The sequence below is a fragment of the Corvus cornix genome, chromosome 7 (assembly GCF_000738735.6).
Source record: "Corvus cornix cornix isolate S_Up_H32 chromosome 7, ASM73873v5, whole genome shotgun sequence".
Lineage (NCBI taxonomy): Eukaryota > Metazoa > Chordata > Aves > Passeriformes > Corvidae > Corvus > Corvus cornix.
This window is the reverse complement of record NC_046337.1, coordinates 26,629,857-26,644,563: the sequence shown is the minus strand read 5'-3', so window position 1 is coordinate 26,644,563 and position 14,707 is coordinate 26,629,857. Positions and strand designations below refer to the sequence as shown.

The 14,707-nt window shown below is 43.7% G+C and overlaps 1 protein-coding gene across 2 annotated transcripts in view; it reads right to left on the bottom strand.

Moving 5' to 3' along the window:
• CREB1 (cAMP responsive element binding protein 1) overlaps positions 1–14,412 on the bottom strand; it is a 40,103-nt gene extending 25,691 nt beyond the window's left edge. The window contains exon 1 of one of the 2 annotated variants that reach the window (XM_039554620.1): positions 13,983–14,412. The gene's annotated coding sequence lies outside the window, so the exon portion shown is untranslated. The remainder of the gene's footprint in view (positions 1–13,982) is intronic. The other variant, XM_039554619.1, reaches the window with a different exon arrangement.
• Between the last annotated feature and the right edge of the window lie 295 nt (positions 14,413–14,707).

The following is a 14,707-nucleotide window of genomic DNA, read 5'->3' as shown; positions in this document are numbered from 1 at the left end:
GCACTGTCTGCTTATAAGAAAAGCTTAAAGATGTCAAATTTTAAAGTATAAAAATGAAAAATAAAAAAAATTATTAAAAACTTTGAAAATTGATACTTCATGTACTGCATAAATGGAGCAATGATGCTACTGAGGATAAGAATTTTATTAGGATTTAAACATCGGTTAGACAGGCACTTGGGTAAAAAGCATATCCAAGAATATCCTAAATCAGTACCGTTTTTTCATGCCAAAAAAAGTGCAGAACTGAAAGGAAGATAAAAACCTAATGAGTCAGGATTTAAATTGATTGATAGGCTCTGCTCCTTGGTTTCCCCTTGCTCACACAAGCCGTGGAGCTTTCCTACTCTGCAGACAGGCTGCTTTTCGTCTCCCAAGGCTGACTGGAGAAAAGAAAGGTGGAGGTCCTTCCCAAACACCATTAGATCCAAGAACCAAAGTACCACACTGTGGCTGTTAGAGCAGATGAAACTTGCCATCCACTTTCGTATGTGAAAGTCCTTAATACCCCAAGGTTTCCCATGTTTTTCAGACGGACAGCTGGCACAGTAAAACACAGCACCTCTCCCCGCAAGCCTTTCTTTTCACTCTTTATTAGCATTACGGTGACAATTCACTGTCAGCAGTTCAATTTTACACTGACAGTTACTGCCCATACGACACAACCGCACCTCCAGGCAACACGGTTCGCTCTACACCTCGGAGGGACTGTCCCACCTGCTCCCCAGCTTCACCAAGAGACACGCTGTAAAGAACCCTCCGACTTCTGGATTTATTTTATTCAAGTATATACACAGATTCTGAAGAAAAATGACAGCCTCCAGAAACAGTGCAGAGCAGAGACCCAACAGACTCACGCCTACTCTGAGCCTGACTTGTACCACACCCACTCATTTGCTCACCCAACACCTTCAGAGGTCACTCTACTGACACATTAGGCTCCTGATCCAGGGAAATATCCAGTCAGCCAGTTGCTCACGGCAGTGAAGGACCAGAGCAGCTGAGGGAAGGGAAATTGAGGCAATGCCTGGTTCTCAAGCCCTGTATTCACAGCAGGTGTGCCAGTACAATTGTTCAAGAAGCAAGCACCGCTCCAGTATCCAAAGTTCCAGGAATTTGACTCATTCTGTATTTACTGCATGTGGCTTTATAAAACCACAGATCCATTACGACAGCACTAGAAGATAACAAACAACACTCTGGTACACAATTGTTTTCACAGTTCCAGCATAAGTACTGAGAACATTGACCTGCAATCTGTAAACATTTCCACTGTCACCTTGCAGAGTGGCAGCCCTTTCAGCCACAGCTCAACAGCCACTTTATGAACTCCATTCAGCAGCTGCCAGACTGAAAATGTCCAGAGAAAAATAATTTTATTTACAGCTAACACATGGGACTTCAAATAACCAGTAACAAGTGCTTAACAGGACAAGACAGGCCCATAATTATCTCTCTTTGTCACTAATGACTATAGTGGGTTGGCACAAGAACTGCAATTTACACCACAGCTTCTTTGTCATCCCAAACTGGCACTGCCACTGCTCCTGGGTATTTGCTCCCCCTGTCCTATCCCTTGGGTGACAGGTCTGTGCGTCATACTGTGAACACAACCTACGTTTGCTGCTTCATCTGAAATCTACCTTTTACCACTTCACTGAATGGGTTCTCCACAAAGCCATTTGATGATCACAGCAGCTTCTGGGTCAGGGAAGCCCAAAGGCCAGGCAAACCAAATGGAAGTGGAAATAAAAGAATGGCTGCAACAATCAATGCCACTAAAAATGCCAAAAATGAAGAAGAGTCTTCAGATTGTGTTCTGCAAATAATCTGCAATAAAGCAATCTGCCAGGCAAACTGAAGAATAAAAAGCTGGAAAAATTCTTCTTGTCACTGAAGTTAAAGTATTCATCTTGAACATACAAGAAAAATTTAATCTCACTGTAAAAATATCTCGCACAAATTAGAATCATTCCATCAACAGAATGTAATATCTGTAGTCCCACCCTCCGTCTCCATCAATATGACACTCAGAGCAGTATCTAAAAACTCTCTGCTGACTGAATACAGGCTGTAAAAGCCACTGCAAGAGATGTTAACAAGATAGTATTTTCACACAGAACACAGAAGAAATGCAACCAGGACTCTTAACTAAAATTAACAGACTTTTCTGGCTCATGACTTTTTCAACAAAACTTCTATTACACTTCTAAAGTCAGTGAAAATTTCTCATACTTACCAGATTTAGATAGATGAGTGATGAAAGTATTGGAAATTACTTGTGTTGCATGCTCAACCTCCCTTTCACTAAAGAAAAAGCAGTGGCAGATTTTAAAACAAGGGCAGAAGACCAAAACTGTAATCTCACAACTACAGTGGTGAGCACCCAAACCAGCAATCTCCTCTAGATTTTGTTCTCTGTTAGCACAGTTCAAGCAAGCTGGCATTTACCAGGCAGATGGTGAATCAGTAGGCACAGGTAAGGTGTATGAGTGAAAGTTGCTTAAACACTCTTCATTGCTTTATCTTCCTTATTTGACTCCATACTCTTGGCATTGTTCTAGCATCTAGTGTTTCTGCCTTCAAGCTTTTAAGAAGGAAAAAAGACTCTGACAGCTATTAGCTGCAATTAGTTTCCTATATCACAAATTACACTAATAAATACAAAAGCATCCAGCAAGCATTTGGTGCACACACATAATTTAATTCAAGTTTAACCTATACTGCCTTTTTTTGTTCAATATAGATTATAAATATACATATATATAACCCCCCTGCCCCTTTTTACTAACCTTATCTAATAGTTGGGATAGGTCTTACGTGAATACATAAGCAGAGCCCAGTAGAAGTGCCCAAGGAGAGACACCAAAGCAAGCATTTCCTAAGGCATTAACAGTGAAAAGCAAACATGACTCTCCACTGTCTCATCCCCTCCCTATTCAGAAATGTCTCCAAAATACTCGGAGACTTTGCTTCGACAAAACAAAATGTCAAAACAAATCGCAGGAAGGTTATAAAGTCATTAGGTAACTATTATTATTATTATTGAAAATGTAATCCATAAATATGTTCTATTTATAAATGCTCTATGCTCATATTGAAGGCACTTAGGGTATTAAAAGACTAATTCACATGCTTTAAGTCTGTGATCCTCAACATGCAGAACAGAATTATGATAACTATTTATAAACACCTTTATATGCACAGTAAAAAAATCCAAAACCCACCAAAGGATATCTGTCAAATTGAATTTTAGAGAAGCAAGACATTTTTAAGAATGTCCTGGCCAACATATTCAATCTATTCACACAGACTTCTGAGAATTCTGCCCATTTTGTCATTCTTAACACATTCGTTGCCAGTATCATATTTACGCATTTCAATTACTTACGAACTGACTGCACTTTACTGCAGCTTACCATCTGTTCTCTGACATTATTTTTAGGACATAAAAATCACCTAATTTTCAATCTAGGCAGATTTCTTGCAATTCCTAACAACTGTAAAAGCTTTCATTTCGCAAAAATGAAACCACATGAAATTGCCAAAATACATGCCTCTTTTCTCCCCGTGTCTGCTGAAAGTACTGTGGCTCATCTCATCACGTGTAGCTGCTGGTTACTTAACAAAACCCACTACAACAGTGTATCTGAACGGTATCATTTGTCAGCAGACATCTTTAACACAACATAAAATATAGGCACCAAATGATTTTTTATCATGCTGTTGGGGAGCTAATGCTCCTGCTGAATACACCACAACTCCAGGAACAGGCTCTTTGCAATTGGTACAGGCCTACCAAGTGCGCAATAATCAGCACAGCCACTCATGATGAGCTTTAATTTCTGGCCCTAATCAAATTCTCATTTTACCTTTGACTGAAACTGCTGTGGGGGGAGAAGTGAGGAATCCATGACTCCATGGCATCTGAAGCTGACCTCAGCCCAATTGAGGGCAGCTACCTGAAGCCAGCCACTTCTCATATTTGCCCTTCTAACTCCAGTGCTGAACTGTGACTGCACACCAGTGTGATGGCAGTTTTTATTTAAAAAGGATGACATGATTACATCTATACTATGACAAGTGAGGGGGTTCTGCTCAGCCCTGGGTGGAAGCTTGCTGGATGGAAACAGCACCCATCTAAAAGCCTATTAATGCAGCCTGACCCCAGGTAACTGGAATACAGAGATGGGTACAGTAAACTAACACCTTTTCTGCTAAGGAGGCCCTGTGCCCGAGCTGCTACACCCTGACTCTCAGCACAGGCTGTTAGCCTGGGCTCAGCACCACACTGAAGCAGCTCCATGACCCCTGATAAGGAGGCAGGTTGTACCTGGCTGGCACAGTGAGCAATCTAGAAACAGTTCTCTCCTACCACCCAGACATGTAGACATGCCAAATAAATAATTTACCCTGCTGTGCTGGTCAACCAGCAGAACATTTTGAGCCACTTCCTTTCACAGCAAACACTGTTTGAAGTGTGAAGGTGTTCCAGCAGAACAGCTAAGGCAGCCCAGAGTGACAGAAAGGAGAGTAATTCTGCAAGCAGTCAGAGACCTTCTTCTTTCCCACTGACAGGGAGAAAAGAGGACTGTGTCACTACAGTAATTAAAGGAGTACCCAGAGCAGAAAATGACACCAAGTTAGCAAGGCTAAGATCCATCTAGAAGAAGGTGCATGTGATCTTTTTCTCCACTGGGCAGAGCTATCAGCACTTGAGATTTCCACCGGCCCTGCCGGAGTCATTCAGATGAATATTGTATTTGTTCTCCTCCATATGCATTTCTATGTTTTATGGTCTTTTACTGCCTCACCATTCATTTTGGCAGAATAAGAACCACCTAAATGCTGTATGACATATTTTGACAACCTTTTGACATGTTGTAAGGATCTCTGTCCGCTTGCCAAGCAACCTTTAAATATTCCAGGTCTGAGGCATCAGCTGGAAGAAGTGTTGCAATTCCAAGCCTGGGGCAGCCTGTAACTCTGTAGGAAGAGCCTCTACGAGTTCTTATTAAATAAAGGGTTATCTCTGAGGTGAGGGAACAACTGAAACTTGTTCTCAGCAAACAACTACAGGAACGATGACTGACTGCTCAGCAGAGTCACTCTCCTAAAGTGAAGAAGAACTAAGATGTTGTTAGGACAAGGGTATTTAATGTGACTGCCTCCTGCACAGGCTTCACTCTGTAGATGTGCTAGGGAAATCCACAGTCTCAGTCACTGGGTGTGTGACAAATGCTTATGTGAACAAAACTAAAGCTACTTTGAAACTATACAGATCACCCAGCTCTCTTGTGGTGCTCTGAGCAGATGAGGAACAACTTCTAAAAAGATACAAATAAAAACCAGAGCATTACACAGGCCTACACCACTGGTTAACCTGAGTGCTCCAAGCCCAAGGGCCAAGAATACAACATAGAGTAATCTCAGACCTGTAACAGAAAAAGGAATCACCTCCATATAGGTGTTTCCTTAATTGTATTAATTTAAATTACATATCAGGTATGCTTTAATGGAATAATGTGATAAAGCCAGAGAACCACATAAACATGTTTATTATTACCTGAAATCTTTTTATTCCAAAGAAATGTTTCCAGAGTCTCTGTTAATTTTACAGTGTGAAAATATTAATAGACACATCTAATTTAGCAGAATAGAGTACTGTAAGACTGGACTGAAGGCTCTTCGAGATTACATTGATTAAATATGACATTCTAAAGTAATATGAATGTAAATTTATATTCTGAAACTCAAATCTTCTGGGAAGTCTGATATTCAGGGGACTTTCCCATGAATAAAGTAAATGTTTCCTTTTCCACTCTATAATGAAGGAGATCAACCATCAGTATTTAAAGTTCTTTGTATGGTCTCAAATGTTAAATTAGATACCTGAATTTCATCATCCATTTGTTTTATGTAATAATAATTAATAATAATAAAGCCTGAGGTTTAAATAATGTAGGTCACCTCAGCAAAATACTGTACACTGTAGAGTCAGATACTGGAATCCCAAAGTGACATATACCACACTTATTTTCATATTATTCTTCTGTTGCAGAGAACTATCAAATCAGTTAGGGAACTCAGGGCAAGCACAGAGTTTCAGGTATTTATAAGCTGCAGAGTTAAACTTGACATGATTTTAGGTAGAATTTGTGCCTGCTGTGATTTTGTCTGCTGGTGACAAGGGACAGCTCCATGACTTATGTTTCTAACCCACTTCTGAATGTCAGTGGCTAAAGCATTAATTCATAAAAAATGTCACTTCAGGTATCTATGCTGCAAGCTTGACAGACGTAACTATTAAAACAAACAGTACTCATTCTGTTTAATGCCTGGAACGTATGTGGTATTTCTAGAGTTCAACCCATAGTATAAAAGCATGAAGTTATGTAACTTGGTAAATATTGGAAAGTCTTGTTTAAAAAAAGCAGAACACTTCTAATGAGTTCAGAAAGAAAACACAACAAAATGGATGTTTCAGACCAATGCTTTCACTGCTTTATTAAGATTTAGAAATGGTCACCTGAAAGTAAGACTGAGTTATTCATACAAAGCTGACAATTACCAATATCAAGTCAAATGTCTGAAAATAATTGAAAATAACCTGTATCTGTAAAAGCAACACACTTTTAAAAAATGATTTAATAGCTTTGTTTCATTTTTAACAGGCAGTATAGAGTATTTTTTGTTTCACTGCTCTCCAGGAAGTGAAAACCTTAAAATTCTTTCTGAGGTTGAAGTGCTAGAGTAGAGTATGCCCAAGTAAAACAGCACTTCCTTACAAACCTTGCCCTTGTCCAATTGCTGAATGGATCCTATTCACGAAATTGATCGCAACATTAAAACCAAAAGATCTAGGTCTTAAACCACAGCTCACACTTGGAAATACTTTTAAATCCTGAAATTGCTCTGGCTTTACTAGTTTTATTGAAAACATCACTGCTTGGTCAATTAGCACTAGTCTTGAAGCATTATCAGACTATGTTGCTTAATGCACCAAAATTAAATCTGTGACCCAGCCTCTCTCTAAAAACCAACTGAAAGGCAACAGTGATCAAACTTTGTAGTAGAACAATTCTGACTAACATTATAAACCAAGTGGATTCTGGTTGATTTTTCGTATATTTTTTAAATTTGCCTGGGCAGTGCAGGAGAGCCTTTTAAAGGAGAAAGATCACTCACATGCCTGCCAGCCAGATCTACTCTGCAAAAGCATTGCCTCCAAACAGAGAATAATGTTTCTCAAATACCTAACTGGAGTTCAAGACCTGCGTTACCTGTGGGCAACATGACTGCCTGCATGTAACAGGGGTGTGATTTGCTGGTAATGCTGAAGGTCTGCAGTGACCCGGAGTAAGCAACGGGAGCCACTGAGGAACCAGAAAGGGCAAGACAAAGAAACAGAATCCGTGTTTTACATCAATGCGTTGCACACAAAAGAAAGTCTCTGTTTTGCTTTCTGCAACTACAGTCTTGCAAGTATTTCTGCTAGCAGCACTGCCAGCTAAGGCTCTGGTTTCCTCTAAATTCTTCCTTATTTACACCCTTACACTTGCCTGTGAAGCTGTGCAGTAAATGTGGCTGGACAACCAATTTGCACTACAGACAAGGAAACACAATAAATTTCTAGCCTGGACCAGTTATCTGATCAGTTCACAGGCAGCAGTACTGGTGCTACTGGCACAGGAGAAGGAACAGGGAAGGTGGAGCAGAGTCTACCCTGCTGCAGCCAGGCCTGTCAATGAAAGCAAAGTAGATCAAATCATGGGTATAGGTGTCACAAGACTGTGAGAAGCCAACAAAGATGCTGAAAAAAAACCACCTATATTCTGTAATTTGATTATTGTTGTGATGACTCTGCTTAAGAGTGGGAGGCTGGAAACAGGATGAGTACTTTTTATATAATCAACATTATCTTTCTGAGGACTGGGCAGAGATGCATTTTTCAAACAGTCATGTTGCTGACAAAGCAGCTATTTGCAGCAGGTAACATACTTCTTCCTCTCCCCAACCCAGGGTAATGTGCAGTGGTTACACAAGCCACATTAACTTTACACTACAACTTCCATGCCAGTAGTTCCAGCCACGATTAATTATTTTACAATCTGGAAGACAGGCCAAGGCATTTATCTGTTTGTAGCAACAGTGACACTACAGCGAGCTCACTGCCCAGGTGCTTTGGGCCAAGTGACAGGATGCACACCCAAGTGTTGGACCTGGACCCCTTCTGGAGCTTCATATTTCAACTTGGGCTTCATTTAAGGTATGTTGTTCTCCTCAGCTGACTGGGCTCCTCGTAATGAAAAAGACCTAAAAGGAACACTGATCTAAGCTCTTGAGAGAAGACTGACATCTGCCTCTGATAAGGAGCAGTCAGTTCAATCACACAGGTATCACTGGACTTTTAAAACAAGGAAACCTTCCTCATTTGGGGTTTGTCTTTTTGCTTTGACCTACTGTGCTGTAGCTTTCCTAGCTGCAAAGACAAACTCATGTGGCTCTGATCACCATGAACAGAGTCTGACCCTTCCTTCTGTCGCTCCAAGTCATGGATATGCTGCCATTCCCCAAGGTGGGTCTGCTGATGCAGCTCTCTGCTGCTGAAGGGAGAAAGCTGTGTCCCCCTCCTTCCTTTCCACAGATGCTCTGCAAATTTGCACCGGTGTTTGTGCTAACAGCATCTCAATCACCAACCAATTCGGCTCACTCATGCAGGGGAAAATTAATCTACTAAAAAGCACAGTTCTCTCCTGAGTTAGTGATCTGAACTGGCTTATTACAATTTATATACAATCAACACTACAGCCAATGTAAAGGGATGGTCCAACACCACACAACCAGGAGCAGGAGCGGAGAGAGCAACATGTCTGTCTCTTGAGAGACACATACAATTTTATCAGCTCAGACAAAACCACAGCAACATTACTTTTGTTGGTATGCTGTTGGTTATATTGTGGCATTAGTACACAGTACCCTTTTTACACATCTTCCCTCCCTTTTTATCTCACAGAATTTTCCTATCAGCACAAAAGGAAAATTGGATAAGAGGGCAGGGGTCCTACATCTACAGTAATACCCTAGACTTTTTTTTTCCCAAGAGAAAGAAAGCTCACTACAATCTAAAAAGGTGTAAATTTACAAATCCTGCTCATATTGTATGCTACTTGGAGGAATGGACAGGCACCACTGGATTTTGAGGCCAGGCCAGCTACACACAGCTAGATGATGTGTCATCAGAAAAAAAAGGCAAGAAAATGCTTCCCATCCATTATTCATTGGGGTATAAAACATGATGAGAGAAATTTTACAGATGAGAAGAGATTTGACATTCAAGTCCCAGGTAAGGTGCAAGGGAAAGTAAAATCCAATTGATACTGGAACAGCATAGAGAATGAGAGATTTAGGGTAGCACCTATAAGAAAAGCGCATGTAATACTGGATCCAAAATGTCACAGGAGGTTGTAGAGTTTCTGAAGACATGATTAAAATATTGCAGCAAAGAGCTGCAGAGAACAGCAACTGGCAAACTTAAAATGTGAAGAATATAAAAAAAATGAAGTAAAGGAAGTGCACAGAGAACTTGCTAAAAAAACACACAAAACGTACTTAAGCCAAGTAAATAAGTAGCACAACAATCAAAATGAATACATGAAACTGAAGTTTGGGAACAGCTGCTGTTCATGTTCATTTGCTCATGGTTAGCACATGTAAGAACTTAGACTTAGCTCAATGATCCAGCTCTGTGGCAAGAAGAACCCCAGCAGGATCTGTGTCATCCAGCTTAGTTATAAACACAGCAATAATTTAAAAATTTTTACGTAGGCTGCATTTTCTCATTTAGCCTCACAGCTGCTTGAGCTGCCCTTATCTCCCGGCTCATTCCAGCCCCATCCCTTCCCCTGATTATGCTGGTACAGCCACTGTGCAGCCATGCACCAGCGAGGGGAGGGAATGATCCAGGTGAAAAAGAACCAGGCTCCACACCTCTCAACCAGCTGGATCAGTTCCCCATGCAGTAGCCCACGCATTTGCGCAAGTGCAATGGAAAAGACAGGAAAGATGCTTCGGCCAGTATTACTACCAAAAAATGCTATGAGGAACTATGGTTTCACTTCATCAGCCAGTAGAATTCCTGCCAGCTTCAAGAATTCCTGATCTTTTATAAGTTTAGAAATCTATCTGAAAACGTTTCTGCCTGAAGAGAAAAATACAACCCAGCTTTAGTTCTTCCATGTGCTGGGAAAAGGAGTTTTCCTGATAACCTCATTGACTAAACAAGCTATCACTGAACAACACTTAGAAGATCAGAGATTTTTACACATCAGCTTAACTCTCCAGTCCAAAAAGCATGAAAGCATCGAGGATAGAGATTTTTATTTGTTTCCTGCACTAAGGTAGCTTCAAAATAGTTCACTGTAAGGCTTCCTGCAACTTTGTCTCGAGTAGCCAGTCTAGTCTCCTGTCACAGAACAAGTGAAAAGTTACAAAACCCAGAACAGCAACTGGCAGGACCCTCCTATCTTCAGAACTATTTTTCCATCTTTCACCTAATGGTCTTGATTTGTTAAAAATACCAAATCTCACAATATTCTCAGGAGAAAAATAGGAATGTTTATTATCTTAGGATAATATCCTGTACCTCTCTGCACTCTACTCAAAATCACTGTAACAAGTATCAGTGCTGCTTCAAACTTATGTGTATGTACATATGTTGGGTAAACCATATACATGCAGCCAAACAGGAACACACTTCCTCCAAATTCTTTATCCTCTCATCTTAATGTGGCTCTTCCAACACTGAGTTTTCTATTCTTTCCACTTCACACATAATACTATAAATTCAGCACTGCCAGACAAAAAGCGCAGCAGAGAATCCTTGGCTGTTTTCGAGTGGTTTTTTTACCTGAAAAACCAACTAGAGCCTGGCACATTTTCACCTCCTGTACAGCTCACAAGGCTGTTTTAAAAATATGGAAAGTTGGAATGTGCTGTATTTGTTCTCACTCACCTTTTTTTAATTGCAGTACAATCAAGTGATCTAAAAGCTTTGAAGAACAAAATAGGTATCAATGCCTTCATGCTGGGAGATGTACGTAAGACCATTAATGGCAGGCTGCTCAGGTTTTCACAATCACTATGAAATATGACCTCAGAGACTGCATATGAGGCAACACAATTTCTGATTCAGAGAAAAAAAAAGTCACTGCTTTGTCATGAAACTTCAGCTGTAGGCACGTAGGGTGCCAGAGAGCTCAAATCAAGCTGAGTAGGGTTGTTTCTGTAGATGAGGATTGCTGTCACCTCCCATGAAACTAAGTTTAGTTAGATTAGTGGCAGAAAGCTAACACGGCCTTCTCACTGCACAAAAGCCTTGAGAAGTGTGGCATGAGTAACCGATCTCCACTTGCTTCCAGAGATCCAAAAATAGAGGTGAAGTGTGAATATCTCATTTGTTTCAAAGCAGTGCCAACAGAAATTCCGAGCTGGGGCCTTGTCTCCTATCAAAATGTGCACCTACAGAGCTGTAGCTGCACTTAGGCAAGAAGAGGCTGCTTCTTACTGCAGCAGACCAGCTACTCTGCGGAGTACGATCTACAGATGATTTTGTATAGCAATAGATATGCTGGTGCGGGTTTCCAAAAACCAGCCAGATTGATGACTTGACAGTCTAAATGAGATGTTTCTAAATTCTCTGTATCAGCAAACCCCTCTCCCCCTTTCAGACCTTTGGGGTGTTTTTTGTGTTGGGTTTTTTTGTTTGTTTGACTGATTCTTTCCTTTTTTTACCCAGAGTAATAGACACACCTATCACCAAACCTACGAGAAAAAAATTAATTAGATGCAGATCGCTCAGTGCAGATCCAAACACCATACTGAGAGCACTAATCTGAATACTGGTGTTCTCTCAATTAAATGAAAGCATTAAAAATCATTACACTCTTCTTAGCTACATGCAACTATTTCATTTTAGGTCATCTGTAAGTGATGCTTACCAAATATACAACCACCTCTCTGTTCCCTTTTCTCTCTGACCTGTGAGCGGACAAAGCTGGTGAGGAAACACAGAGATCTGTGTTTGAAAATATGGATCTGAGAGTCTTCCACTCTATTATGAAATAGAATGTTTTTCTAAAACTACAAAAAAAAAAAAAAACCAAGCAAGGATTTTCTGTCCCATTTTTGTATTTAAAATGTAGTGCGTATTCCATCAAACCAAGAATGAATGAAATACACCAACAATTACACTCTCTTTAATCACTATCAATAGCTACATTGCTTACTGAAGTCCTCATATGTCTATTAATCATTTAAAACTTTAGAAACCCTCTTCTCATGTTGGTATTAATTCAGTGAAGTGATGTAGAGCATCTTTGGCCTTCATTTCAAAAGAAGTGGTGGAAGTGACAGAAAACAGAAATTCACATACAAGGAAGTATACATGTGAATCACAAATATCCATTTTGAATAAAACCTATTTCGGTGACTGCGTATTTTACTGTATAAATCCACATTTGTTGATACACAGAAAGGATGCAAGTAGAGTCTCAAAATTCCTGTATTCTAAAATAGTGTTTAGGAGTGGTCAGGAATGGGACTAAACAGAGATACATGGTATTTCTAAGAAGTCTCTGGTCTTTTATTTAAGAAGTAGGAAACATGCTTCTAACCCCAGGGAAAAAAAATACAGGTGTTATTCCAGAAGCAGATTGTGAGCAGGAATTCCAATATCTAAGTGGAAGAAACAAAAATTTAAAGTGTTTCATGAAGAAAAGTATTATGACCATTTAAAATTTTATATCCTTGTATACATTTAGGAGGTGTAACAATCTTTGCTTAAAAAGTTTCTTAAGTCTGCCACGTTGTTTTTACTTATTACTGTACATAAAACTGCAGATATCCATGATTTGAAAGCAGAACAAAGTCAAAACACTGTCTTCTATTCTAGGCAAGAAAAGAGGAAAAAAAGCCCCACCGCTGCAGCAAGGCAAGGCTGGTGTAAGGTGGAAAAAGGCATTTGAGCTGACATTTGCTATTAAAGCTGGGATAGAGGTCAAATCCTGTTCGCTGTGCAGCACCCAAGTCTGTGGAAAACTGGCAAAAGCAAATCCCAAACCGAGATTTACCAGCCGCAGCCTGGCTCAAGTTCACTTTGGGTTAAAAATACTACCAGGGGAGAAGCAGCGCGGCAAGAGGGAACCGTATCCCTGTTACGTGACCTGCGCGCCGGGCTCGGGCTCTGCCCGCGGGTCCCGCCCGGAGCGCGGTGTTGGGTGACCGGCACCACTGCCCGGCGCGGCCTCCCGGAGACGGAGTAACAGCGAACCACCAGACCAAGCGCTGCCCCGGCTTCCGAGCACAGATTTTATTAAAAGCTTCTCGTTACAGAGCCGGGGAGCGCCCCACGCACTCGTGTCCATCACGGCGGGAGTCTGTTTGTTTATCCGTACAGCGCGCTCGGGGCGCCGGGGAAGCGGAACTCCGGCGGGCGCGGGGGGCCGCGGCGCCCCGCGGGAGGGTCCCCGGAGCCCGGCGGGGCCGGGGGGCGGCAGCGGGGGAGCGAGAGCCGGAGCGAACACGGCGGGGCGGGGGCGCGGGCGGGAGCGCGGCCGCCCCCCGCTGCCGCCGCCGCTCCCCCTCGTCGTCGTCCTCCGCCGCCTCCTCCGGGGGCCGGGGGGCGCGGTGCCCCTTCCCCGCCGCGCTGAGCGCCGCCGCTGGCTGCCGACAGAGCCGCCGCCGCCCGGCCGTGGCGGCCGCCGCCGGGCCGGCTCCCATCCGCCATTATCCTTTGTTCGCGGCGCGGCGGCGGCGGGGATGTTGCAGGGCTCGGCTCCATCTTTAAGGCGGGCGCCCCTCCCGCGGGCGTTGCGCGGCCGGGCCCCCGCGTCCTGCCGCCCGGCGGCTCCCCTGGTCCCCGCCGGGCTCCATTTCCTTCCCTCCCCCCCGCCCCTGTTTGCTGGGCGCCGTCCTCCTCTTACCGGTTACCAGGCTGCTCCGTCACTGCTTTCGTTCGCGCCTGGGATCTCGCCGCAGTTTTATTCTCTCCCCCACGTAACACACCGCGTCAAACTACACCTCCGCCGCGTCACTCACACACACAGGCGCTCCCAGCCCGGCGACAGGCAGGCAGCGGCCGACTGAGGAGCGCCAGCCAGGGAGCAAGCGCCGAGCGCGCCCGGCCCCGCACGGAAACCGCCGAGCACTCACGGAAAGCGCCGAGCGCCCGGCAGGCGGCGGGAACGGCCGAGCGCGCCGCCGGCCCCCGCGGAAAGAGCCGAGCGGCCGCGGAAACGAACGAAGCGCCCCGGAGGGGGAGGCGGAAAGAGCCGAGCGGGCGGCGGGAAGGCGCGAGCGGCGCTTCCGCCCTGGGGCGGCCCGCGCGGGAAGCACCGAACGGGGCTGCGGGGAGGAGGGGGGGGGCGCGCGCTCACCCCCCGGTACCCCCGCCCCCGCCGTGCGCGCGCGCGGCCGAGGCGGCCGGAAACTCGCGAGCGCTCACGGAAGCGGCTGGGAGGATCCGGAGGCGCGTGTCCGAGCGCGCGCGCGGTTCCTCTCAGGCACCCGCGCCCCCGCCCCCCCCCCCCCGTTTCTCCACGGAGCCACAGAATCGATTAGGTTGGAGAAGACCTCTGAGATCATCGAGTCTCATCTGTGACTGAATACCACCGTGTCAACTAGGTCACAGCACAAAATGCTTAAGTTC